The sequence below is a fragment of the Marmota flaviventris genome, chromosome 6 (assembly GCF_047511675.1).
Source record: "Marmota flaviventris isolate mMarFla1 chromosome 6, mMarFla1.hap1, whole genome shotgun sequence".
NCBI classification, from domain to species: domain Eukaryota; kingdom Metazoa; phylum Chordata; class Mammalia; order Rodentia; family Sciuridae; genus Marmota; species Marmota flaviventris.
The window spans coordinates 8,352,068-8,363,983 of record NC_092503.1 but is presented as its reverse complement, the minus strand read 5'-3'; positions in this window follow the sequence as shown (position 1 = coordinate 8,363,983).

Genomic DNA, 11,916 nt, shown 5'->3' with positions numbered 1-11,916 from the left:
TGAGAAGGCTTTTGCCCTCATGGAACAGAATAACAATTCCAAGCAGTTGAAACAATAAAGACTTCATTATTTAACTTCGGTTCAGAGATAGAGTACCTCCCAAGTTGGTAACTTGGGGGTTCAGCACACAGTCAACTCGCTTTTCTCCACCTTTTTACTTTGTCACCTGGGTCATTGTTAACAAGATAGCAACAGAAGTACATAGACTAGAAAGCTGAAGAGTGCATATTCTGTCTTTATTGGAAGTGTGGAAAACTAACCTACAAACTACCAAGTAACTAGAGTTGCATCACATCATTGATAAAAGTTTAGGATCTATACAGGACTACCACATTTGAATTAGACTGGGGCCTCAATCTTGTGGGGTTTCTAAGAAGCACTTAGCCATGAGGAAGAGAAATTCTGCTAGGAGGATGTCGGGGCAAGGAACAATGGGTATTGAGTGCTATACCAATTTATGAAGAACTTGTTAGCCAGCCACTAAAGATTCTTTGGGATTTTATTTTTACTGAAGGACAAGGGTAAGGGACAGGGGTGGGTGGAGCAGTGTGATAGTAGATGAAGCTAGTAACCAAGTTGTTGTGCCTTGTTGAAGGTCAGGGCAAAGGCTTCAGCTTTTCCTCCTAGGCTAAGATGTTTTGAGTAGAAGCTTTATATAATTTGATTAAAATAAATCCCTTTTTTCTCTAGTTGAGAAACTTAAGTGGGGCCAAGGCAGTTCTCAGTTGGCCTGGCTGAATGGCTGGTTGGTTTGTTTTAGTCACCAGTGGAGGGTATGGTGAGAAGTGAAGATCTGTATCTTTTTTGTTGTTTTTTGTGGGGGTGTGGGGGTTTACCTGGACTTGCACTTAGGAGCACTCAATCACTGAGCCACATCGCCAGCCCTATTTTGTATTTTATTTAGAGACAGGGTCTCACTGAATTACTTGCCACCTTGCTTTTGCTGAGGCTGGCTTTGAACTTGCAATCCTGCAGCCTCAGCCTCCCAAACCACTGGGATTATAGGCGTGTGCCACGGCGCCCGGCCTGGATTTGTTTTTAAGGTAGAAATATGGATTGGATTTGGGTACAAGAGAAAGAAAACCAAGATGACCTAACATGTTTAATTAAACGTTGGACATTGAATAGATAAAGCTGCAAAAGTTTTGGCTGAGGTTATCTTTCACCAGAGAGGTTTTATTTTATTCTGGCTGGAAGTTAAAGTAGAAGCAGATGATCTTTAACCAAGGATTCAGACTTTCTGAGGGCTGATCTTTCTTTGACTTGCCCTTATTCTAGAGCATCGGTTTTTCTGTCCTCTCTCAACAAGAAATCTGGGAATGTTTAACAGGTCCCCAGATTTGGGTGATCGTGAACTCCATTTTCTTTCTTTTTTTGTATTTCCAATTCTATGAGGTCGTTGAAAATTTAGGTCGTTAGCCATTTAGTGACCACTAGTTTCTTGTTTGCCAGTGCCATTTCAGCTTAGAATTAACTCTGATTTTTACCTCCCCAGGTGTGAAAGGCTCTTGACACCTGTAGGAGCTGCTTTCTGCTTTCCCTAAATGCCCTGCAAGAAACTCAGCAAATGTCCCAAGGAGAAAAAGCAATGGGAAAGTTCCTACCACTTTCTGTATTTCCTTTTTCCCTGGGATCCCAGTCCATCATATTCAAACCTATTGATTGCTCTTCAGAATCTTCAAATAACCTGTGTGGTTTGGTTGTGTTGTGTTTTGTCTGTTCCTGTTTTTCTTTTCAGGGAAATGTGCTCAGATTAAAGCTATTCAGTCATAGCTTGATCAGAGTAACTGGAAGAATGAATTGTCATTTACTGTTACAAGAAACACTGGAGAGGAAAGGGTTTTGGGGTGAGTGTTGGGCACATTAAGTTTTGAAGTTCAGTTTTGGTCACATTAAGCTTGAAAGGCACATTAGTCATTGAAGAGGAAATAATTGAGAAGAAGTTGGATATGGGAGTCTAGAGTTTCAGGAGACTAGTCCAGGATAGGGATAAGGATTTTTTGATTCAACAGCAGGTAGATGGCATTTAAAGCCATGAGACTTGAGATATTAAGGGAATATAGATGAGAGATGAGCCATTGAGCTATTCTAGTGCTTACAGGTCGGGAAAATGAGGAATAACTGGCAAAGGAGGATTAAAGGGAGTGGCCACAGAGGCGAAGGAAGATGCAGAAAGACTGGTCACCTGGGATTCCGATGTGGATAGCGTTTCATAGAGAAGGGAGAAATCAGGCATGTCTGATCTAATTCTTGAGCCAAATAAGAAGAGAAACATTAGATCCAGCAACAGAGAGGTAGTTGATGATCTGTGGAGTTAAGAAGGAGAACAGTCAATTGCACTGGATTTAGAAGAGAGTGGGAGGAGAGGATTTTGTGATTTAAGGAGCTGGTAGCAAATTTCACCAAAGGAAAAGAAAGAAATGAGCTGTACCTAGAAGTAAATTGAGTCTAGAGAGGGTTTTGTATTTTTTAATGGCAAAATTGAGTATTGAATATGTTTATGGAGTGACTCAGTCCATGGAGCACAGTGGAGGATGTAGGAGAGAGAATTGGTGGAATGATGTAAGTGAGAAGAGATGGGCTTTTATGCACAGGTAGCGGGGTTGGCTTGCACAGAAACATGGACGATTCATGTGTAGTAGAGAGAAAAGGTAAGTTGTGACCACAGATAATTCTCAAATTCCTTAATAATTAACAGGGCATACATAATTATATATGTAATTTCACTTAGTTATTATAATGACCTCAGGTAGAAATGACTCTCCTTAGCTTATAAGAGAACTGAAGTTTAGAGAAGTTAAATAAATTCAGCAAACTCATGCATCAAGTGATAGAAGCAAGACTTAAACCCTTGTGTCTTTGATCCTAGCACCTTTGAACTAGTGCATCAGCTTATCGTGCTTGTGGTCTTCCCACCTCTGACCCTCCCATTTCTTCCCTCGTGCATTCTTCCTTGCTGCCCCCTCATTCTCCACATCCCAATAATCACAGGTCCTGGCTTTGTTACTTGTTCCTTGATTCTGAAATTATTCCTTTTGTATCCTTCCTAATCTCACCAGCCACTGACCTGTTCATTCCAACCCAGTGTATCCTATATTGGACCTCCGATGGAGGCTCAGAATGTTCCAGCTGAAATGCAGCAGTTCTCTCTTCTAGAATTTCCATACCTGAACTGCCTAATGAGTTTAGGTTCCTTAAGCCACGGCACAACCTGTCACTGCCTGGTTACTGCCTGTTTTCCTATCTCAAATCTTACTGGTTTCTTCCTTGGGCCTTTTCCTCAATAGAGCTGGGCCTTGAAATCCCACGTGATATTTCTACCTCAGTGTCTGTGTTTTTTGCTTTCTCCCTGTCCCTTCTCCCAAATATTTTCTACTCATATTTTAAATTCTCAGCTCCAGTTGTTTTCTCCGTAAAGACTTTCTGATTCCTCTAACTTGGATTCCTGTAGTCCCTGGCCATATTTCTGTCTTTTACTCACCATGTGTCATTTATAATGGTCTGTTAAACATGTTTGTCTCTACAGCAAGGATGGAGTTCCTTCTGAATAGGGATCCTGTCCTGCTCTGTCGATAGCCCTACCACATAGCTTCACATTAAATAGCAGAAGTGCACAGTTGACCCAGGGAAGAGGAGAGGGAGCATCTTTTCCTATTAGATGTGAAAAAAGTGAATGTGTTAAAAAATATTTTAAATTATAGGTAGGAGAGTGCAAGAGAAAACTTAGAACAGTTTACTGTTCAGTAGACATTAAGCAGCTGCCTTAAACCAGGCGCTGTTGGAAGAGCTGGGGTTAGACAGAGATTCCTCCTAGCATGTAGACCAGAAAATTAAAAAAAGAAGAAAAGTTCAGAGAATGATAAGAGCTATGATAACAAAGTGGGGTGTTATGGTCAGGAGTTCTTAGTGGTTACTTTAGATGGTGGAAAAGACCCGAGAAATAAAAATAAAGACCCACTGTTGCAAGGAGGAATTGACCACAGGGAGTTTTAGGGTTCAGCAGTTCAGTAGAGTGTGGTAGCTGGAGCACTGTGACTGAGGAAGGAGCTAGCCTATCCGCCTCGTGGGATGGGAGAGGAGTTTGGATTAAGAGGAGCCATTTAGAAAATTAGAGGAGAATGATATGGCCTGAGTTATGGTTTACAAAGATTACCAATTACTACATGAAGAATGGAATGTGAGAGGTGAAGAGTAGAATACCAGTTTAGGTGTTGATGTGGCTTAGAGAGGGGAGATGCCTTAATTTAGGGCAATAGTAGGGAAAATGAAGATAAGGGCATGTTTGGGATACTGTGGAGAATGGATTAAGCTAATTTACCAATGATAGAAGTGAGAGTAAGAAATAGAGGGATACAGGATGACCACAAAGGTTTTGGCTTGAGTAAAATGACTCAATAATCATGTCACTCACTGACAGTCAACTGTTGAAGGAGTAGGCAATCAAGAGTTCTGTTCAGGATGTGTTGATCTTGAGATGCTATTGGGCATCCAAAAGCACACATCGAGGTGCGAGATGTGAGTCTGGAATTCCTTGCAAAAGTCGGAGTAGAAAGAACTGAGCTCTAAAGGCTTTATAGGTAGGAGGAAAACAGTGTGGTCTTGCTGAACCAGAGGTTTCAGGAACAGTGTCGTCAATATGGTTAAATATACTGAGAGATTTAAGGAAGATGAGAAGTACCCACTGGGTTGCCAGAGGGGAAGTTATCTATGAACTTGACAGTCAGCTGTTTCTTTGAGGTAGTAGAGATTGAAGCTCATGTGGAGTAACTGAGGAGAGCATACAGTTGCAGAATTAGAGCCTGTAACCATAGATCATTCTCTTCCAAGTTTTACTCTTGTCTTAATTTCTTAGTGAAGTGCATAGGCCTTTGGACTAGTTTCAACTGAAAAATGGGTAGCACATGAATTAAATTTTTGCCACAAGGGGTCGCCAATTCTTTACTGGTTTTATTAAGTAAAATAATGGCAGCACAAGTGTTATGTTACGTTAAAGAAATGCTGTTTTTTAAAAGTCATGTTTATAAAGTAGGTCATTTGGAAGAAATTATTTGCATTGTGGAGGGGTTTGCTGTCAGAGTCAGAGTCTTTCCTGTTTGACGAATGTGCATAGGTGTAGGGTGATGATTTGAGCTCCAACAATGGAAGATCACAGCTCTGGATTTAGAGTAAGACCTGAGTTCAATTCTTGGTTTGCATTACTAGATGTGTGACCTTAGTTAAAGTTTAAACTGTAGTCTTTGTTTTATTTTGTTGTTTGTTATTTTAAAACCAGAGATAGTAAAGCTTCTCTGCTCATCTTACTCAATGATCTTTGTATCTTAAAAGAGATAATGTAACAATGTTTAGAAAAGTGTGAAATGCTATGTTAATGAAAGATTTAAACATTATTTATGCCAAACTTTATAGTAAAAATATAATATATGTTATATATATTACATAATGAAAGTCGTAATAATGTGGACTCTCAGTTGTTTATGTTAGGCAAAAGGGGATGGTTTGAGGCTCAAAGGTCCTTCAAGAATGGGCACAGGAACTACCTGTGGGCTGCAGGTAGCCCTGGAGTTAGGGGCTTGAATGATGGCAATGTGTGTATCCCTCTCTTCTTTCAATCTGATGTCTTTATACTTTTTGGTCCAACTTGCTTTATTTGCCTCTGGGGAACATTGTGATATTATGAAGGTTTTAAGGACATCCAGAGGACAACAGTCTGTAGGTTGACTAGGTGAGATGCCAGGACTGGAGAAGTAGAGGCTATATTATTACCTTGATTTTGGTGAAGAGAATATGAATTTTGAGTTTTGCAGTTGACACTAATCTTCAACATTTTAAAAAATAAAACTCAGGTGCTCAGAAGCAGTCTAATATGTTTGAATCTGTATGTCTTTGTTTTCTTAAATTTGACAGTATTATTGTCTTTTTCTCAAAAGTTTGGAGTTATAAAAGGTTTAGATAAAGAGATTGATGAACCTAGTTTAGAATAAATTTAAAAAATAAATAAAAGATTAAAAACTAAAAATTTGGGCGGGGGTTGAAGCACAGTGGTAGAGTGCTTGCCTCGCATGTGTGTATGAGACACTGGGTTCAATCCTCAGCACCACATAAAAATAAATAAATAAAAAATAAAAGGTATTGTGTGCATCTGCAACTAGAAAAATATTAAAAAAAAACAAAACTAAAAAATTACCTAAGAAATGGCTAGGCATAATTTTTGACAAAAGAAACTTTAATTTAAAACTTTTTATAATGATATTTCTTTAAGACACATTCTGATATGAAATATATATTAATACTAGAACCTTTAATTTTTATATAATTCTTCAGGAATATATTCTATTGCATTTTATGAAATATATTCTATATTTCACTTCTTTTACCTCCCCAAATATGCTAATTGTTTATAACCCAAAACTCTTGAATAGAACTTTTTTTTTTTTTTAGTTGTAGATGGGCACAATACCTGTATTTTATTTATTCATTTTTGTGTGGTGCTGAGGGTCAAACCCAGTGCCTCACATGTGCTAGGCAAGTGCTCTACCACTGAGCAGCCCCTAAATAGAACTATAAATAAATGTTGTTTCCTGTGTATGCATTAACTAATTCTAAATCCTTTAGTTATCTGCGAGATCTCATCTAAACCAAATTTTCTTAACCTGAATTCTCTTAGTAGGAAGCAAAAGTATAAACTTGCTTTCACTGAATGCATGGGGGATCTTCTGCAGGACTGAGATTATACTGAAATCCAGAAGATGGAGACACTGTGACAGTTAAGTCCCTGTCCTGTCAAAAGAAAAGCATCTCAAAGTAGAGGTTGGGAGGCTGGTGTCTCCTGCTTTTCCCCTTCGTATAGCTTGCCTGGTGTCTGAAAACACTGGTAGTATTGGTAGGGTGTGCATTGTTGTGTATGACTCCTTGTCAATATTAAACACTTGGGTCTCTTCAATAAGAAACTCTAATGTAATGTAGATGAATAACTAGGCTCCCAAAGTGTGTTCAAGGACACTTGCCAAAAATTTCTAATATGTACTCATCCCTAGAATTTGTTTTAAAACTCAGGGCTTGAGACTCCTGGTTAAAATGGCACAAACTGAAGGTGAAGTTTCTTCTAAGTTCTAATGAAAGGGCATGGGCAGCAGGGACAGGGCACTTCCCAAAATCTGCAAGACCACAGTGGGTGGAAGCAAGGTGGTGGCAGGGTGATGGGAATTGAGCCTAGCAGTCTGTTTTTTGCCTGAAAAAGAAATTGACCATACATCAAGGTTGACAGACTGAGGTCAAGGGCAATTACAACATGTGTCTCTTGGCAAGCCCTGGGTCTGGGTTGACTTCCTTTGTTGGAGGATGAGGGTTAGGAGGAGCTGGAGGCTGAGGAAGAGGAGAAACTGAGCCTGTAACAAGCCTGTCATGGAAGAGGAAGGTTTTTTTTTGCAAGATACTGGGGATTGAATCCAGGGGTGCTTTACCACTGAGCCACATCCCTAGCCCTTTTCATCTTTTATTTTGAGACGGAGTCCCATAAAGTTGCCCCGGCTAGCCTTGAATTTGCAGTCATCCTGCCATAGCCGCCCAAGTTGCCAAGCTTACAGGTGTGCACTACTGTGCCTGGTGGAAGCTTGCTTTGAACAATTAGACGAAGGCATCTCTGAAAGTGAAACTCTTTGTTTTTCCTAAAGATGCCATTGGCACCAACAGGGTGTAAGAACAGAGAGCCATAAAGGGAAGCATTCTTAAGAGTAAAGATGACAACTGAATGTGATAGGGAGTGATGTTGTAGGCAAAATAATTTTTTGAGTGCTTATCATGTGCCTGGAATTTGTGTCAGGGGCTGAGGATAAAATTGTCCTTGTCCTTACAGTTTTTGAGGTGCCAGACAGGGAGCAGCATGCCCAGCACGGTGTGCTATGTGAAGTAACAGGCTGGACAGGGGGCAACAGCAGCACAGGGACCCCTGAACGTGTTGGGAATTGAGACAGCTTCCTGTGGGAGAGGTGCCTCAGCACAGACCTTAGGAAACGCAGGAGTTTGCTGGAGGAAGCAGGTGGGGCAGGGGTGTTCCGGGCCAAAGAATCTCCTGTGTGAAGCCTAAGAGGTGAGAAAACCTCAGAATTTTGAGGAGTTGAGAGAAGTTCATTGTATCTCAATCAGAGTATGAGTCAGGAAATGTTAAAAAAAAAGTGATTAAGAGGAAATTAAAAACACAATGATGGAATTCCAACCCACATTAGAGAGTGTTGTTGAATGAAAATCAGTAATTTAAAGAACCAACCTGAGAAATGTTCCCAGAATGTGAAGGATTAAAATTGTTGACCAAGTTCATAGATACGTAGGAGAAAGGATAATGATTCAACCTAAGAATCTTAGGTATTTCTATCGGAAAATACAAGCAACAGTTAAAGACCTCAGTAAACAAGTGTTTGCTGAATTGAAAAAGTACTTGAATACACAGATCAAAAGGATGCACCCAGTTCAAGTGAAGCTGTTTTAGTCAGCTCTGCATCGCTGTGGCCAAAAGACCTGACAATGCAGAGGAGAGAAAGTTTATTTGAGGCTCATAGTTTCAGAGATCTCAGTCCAGAGACAGCCTAGTCATTGCTCCAGGCCAAGATGAGGCAGCAAATCTTAGCAGAAGGACCCAACTGTTCAGCTCATAGTGGGGTCAGGAAGCAGATAAAGTGAGAGGGGAGAGGGGGCCACAGGGAAGATGAGTCCTTCCAGGGCATACCCCCCAGTGTCCCACCTCCTCTGGCCAGCCCCACCTGCCTACAGTGACCACCTAGTTAGTCCATTCAAACTAGGATGGACTGATTGGGCTACAGTTGCACAATCTAATGGATTCACCTTGAACATTCCTGCCTCAACACAGGAGCTTTTGGGAGACACCTCATACTCAATCCATAACAGAAGCTAATGGCAATATTTTTATATTACCAGGATGCAGGAAACAGATCTTACAAGTATTCAGGCATAGAGAAGCCAGTAATCTACGTAGGAATTTGGAGTGGGGACATAATTCAACACATAATACAAACCCAAATCCCATTTACCAAAGAAAATTAACATTGGTGACTTATTAAGTGGTTTTGAAAATATTGCCATGAATTCATTCTTTCCATTGATGGTGGGGGCTTTGTCCCCTGTCTCTGAGTTGGCAACTGCTTTGCCCAGTGATCATGACCCAGGCACCAGAGAGGGAATGAAAGAATTCCAGACATTTTTGGTCCCCAGCTATCAAGTCTTATATCCAGCTTGAGTCTTATTGACCTGAGGTCCCAAATATCATGGAGTCAGGACAAACCATTTCTACTGGACCCTGTGAAATTCTGCCACCCAGGACCAGTGAGCACAACAAAATGGTTATTAAGTATGATGTTTAATTTTATGTGTCAACTTGACTAGGCCACAGGGGGCCCAGATATTAGGATAAGAATTATTCTACATGTGTCTGTGAGGGTGTTTCTGGATGAAATTAATATTTGAATCAGTAGATTAAATAAAGCAGATTTCGCTCCCCATTGTAGATGGGCCTCAACCAATCCACTGAAGGATAAATAGAATCAAAGATGGGGTAAAGGAGCATTTGTTCCCTCTGCTGACCTCTTGAACATGGACGTCAGTCTTCTTGCCCTTGGACTGGGATTTACACATCATTGCTCCTGGTTTTTCAGTCCTTTGGACTCAGTCTGGAACTACACCACCATCTTTCCTGAGTCTCCAGCTTACAGATACAGATCAGGGACTCTGCACCTTCTATAATCAGATGAGCCAATTCTTTATAATAAATCACCTATACATAGGCGCGCGCGCGCACACACACACACACACACACACACACACTATTGATTGTGTTTCTCTGGAGAATCCTTATACATCATAAGCCACTAATGAGCAGGGGGACCAGTTACACAGCAATGAAAATTAGAAGTATTAAAGATTTAAGTATTAAAATATTAAATATTACGTCTTCTTTCTATGCCTTTGAAAACATCTCGTCCTGAATTGAATCATTAACTTCTTAGATCAATGAAAATGATAAATTCCTCAGAATGTGATATTATTTGGAAGTAGGGATTTTGAAGATGTAAGTAGTGAAGTCAGAATGAAGTCCTACTGGAGTGGGGAGGACCTTTAATTCAATATGCTGGTGTCCTCCTCAGACAGGGAAATGTGGACATAGTCAGACACAGCCCTGCCAGTGGGAGCAACGCCAAGTGAAGATGAAGGCGGAGAGTAGGGAAGCACTTTTACAATCCAAGGGAGGCAAAACTTGCCAGCAAACCACCAGGAAAAGCGTGAGGGCAGAACCTTCCCTCTTAACCCTCAGAAGGAACCAGCCAACCCTGCCAGCGCCTTGACCCTGGACTTCTATTGTTTAACACCCCCCCAAACCAGTCTGCAGTGCTTTATTACAGCAGCTCTACAAAGTGAACATAGGAGGCTTTTAGTTTACTATTTATGCTTTTAAGCATTTTTCATATATTTGACAAGGGACACATATTTCTTTAATAATGACAGAAGTAGGGTTGATTTCATATAACACTTTCAATTTTCATGCCTGTAAAACATGAAAGTATACCAAAATCTTGCTTTGGATGTGTCCGGGAGGTACTGTGATTACAGGTGATTTGTTTAATCCCTTCTATTTCTCTATGGTTGAATGTTCTCTTTAATGAGTGTGAGGAAAGGAAGGCTGGGGCGAGCTGCCAGGGATGTGGAAAGGGCCAGGGCTTCAGTGGCTTGCCCTGGGACCTCCAGGGCCACTGGGCAACTCTTAGCCTCTTTCCTGATGTGCAGCAGGGGAGTACATCTGGGTACTGCTGTGAGCCAAGGTAGGTGGACCCCAGCGAAGCACCTGGCGCCACCTGGTGCTGGTGCCTTCCTTCTCTGTGTTTGGCAACCTGTCGCCAGGATTATGGGCTGGGTGGGGGAAGATGTAGGTACTCTAAGGACAGGCATGTTCTTTTTAATGATTGTTAATGGAAGACCAAAGGCTTAAAAGACTAGGGAGCCCAGAGGTGGCTCTTACTGTAAAGCAAAGCAGCTTGGGGCTCAGGGCCTCTTGCTTACAAAGGTCCCACAGAGGCTTTGGGAAGAGTCCATATTGGGTTCATGTGCTTATGTGACTTTGTAAAATCTCCAAAAGGTATTTTGATATTATCAATTAAGACTGCTGTTTCCACGCTGACTTCCCATCCTGTTGGAAGGCCCTGGAGCGAGTGGCTGTGAGGATTTTAGGACGAGGCTAAGGGAAAGTTGACTTAATGATATATGTAGTTTAGGTTCATTGAGTGTCTTAGTCCCTCTGGGATGCTATAACAAAATGCCATCAACCATGTGGCTTGTAAACAACAGAAACCTAATTCTCACAGATCAGGAGGGTGGGAGGCTCAATGTCAAGGCACTGGCAGATTCAGTGTCTGGTGTCTGATGAAGACTCCTGTCTGGCCCATAGCAGGTGCTTCTTCCCTGTGTCCTCCCATGATGAAAGGAGTAGGAGGTCATTCCCGGGCCTCTTTCCTGAAGCACAAATCCCATTTGTGAGGCTGTACCCTCATGAGCCCAAGGTCTCCACCTCCTAATACTATCACCTTAGGGGCTGGGATTTCAGTCTACAGACTGTTGGGGCCACACTAACATTCAGACCACAGCAGGGTTTCTTTATGTGCTTTGCAGTCACTTCCTTGAAGAGGTAAGTGAGGAATAGCTGCCCTGGGGTGGAAGGGTTTCCAGAGAGACTCCCACTAGCCTTGGTGGCTTCCAATAGGTACTACTGTAAGAACTCTCCCACCATCTAGCGTTAGTAGTATGTGTACAGTGGAGGAACGAGGTTTGAAACAGATGGAGCCAGAAGGTAGTCTGTGGACAGATTCCCCCCACCACCAGCTCGACCCCCCCCCATTTTACATTGTCTTTATGCAAAAC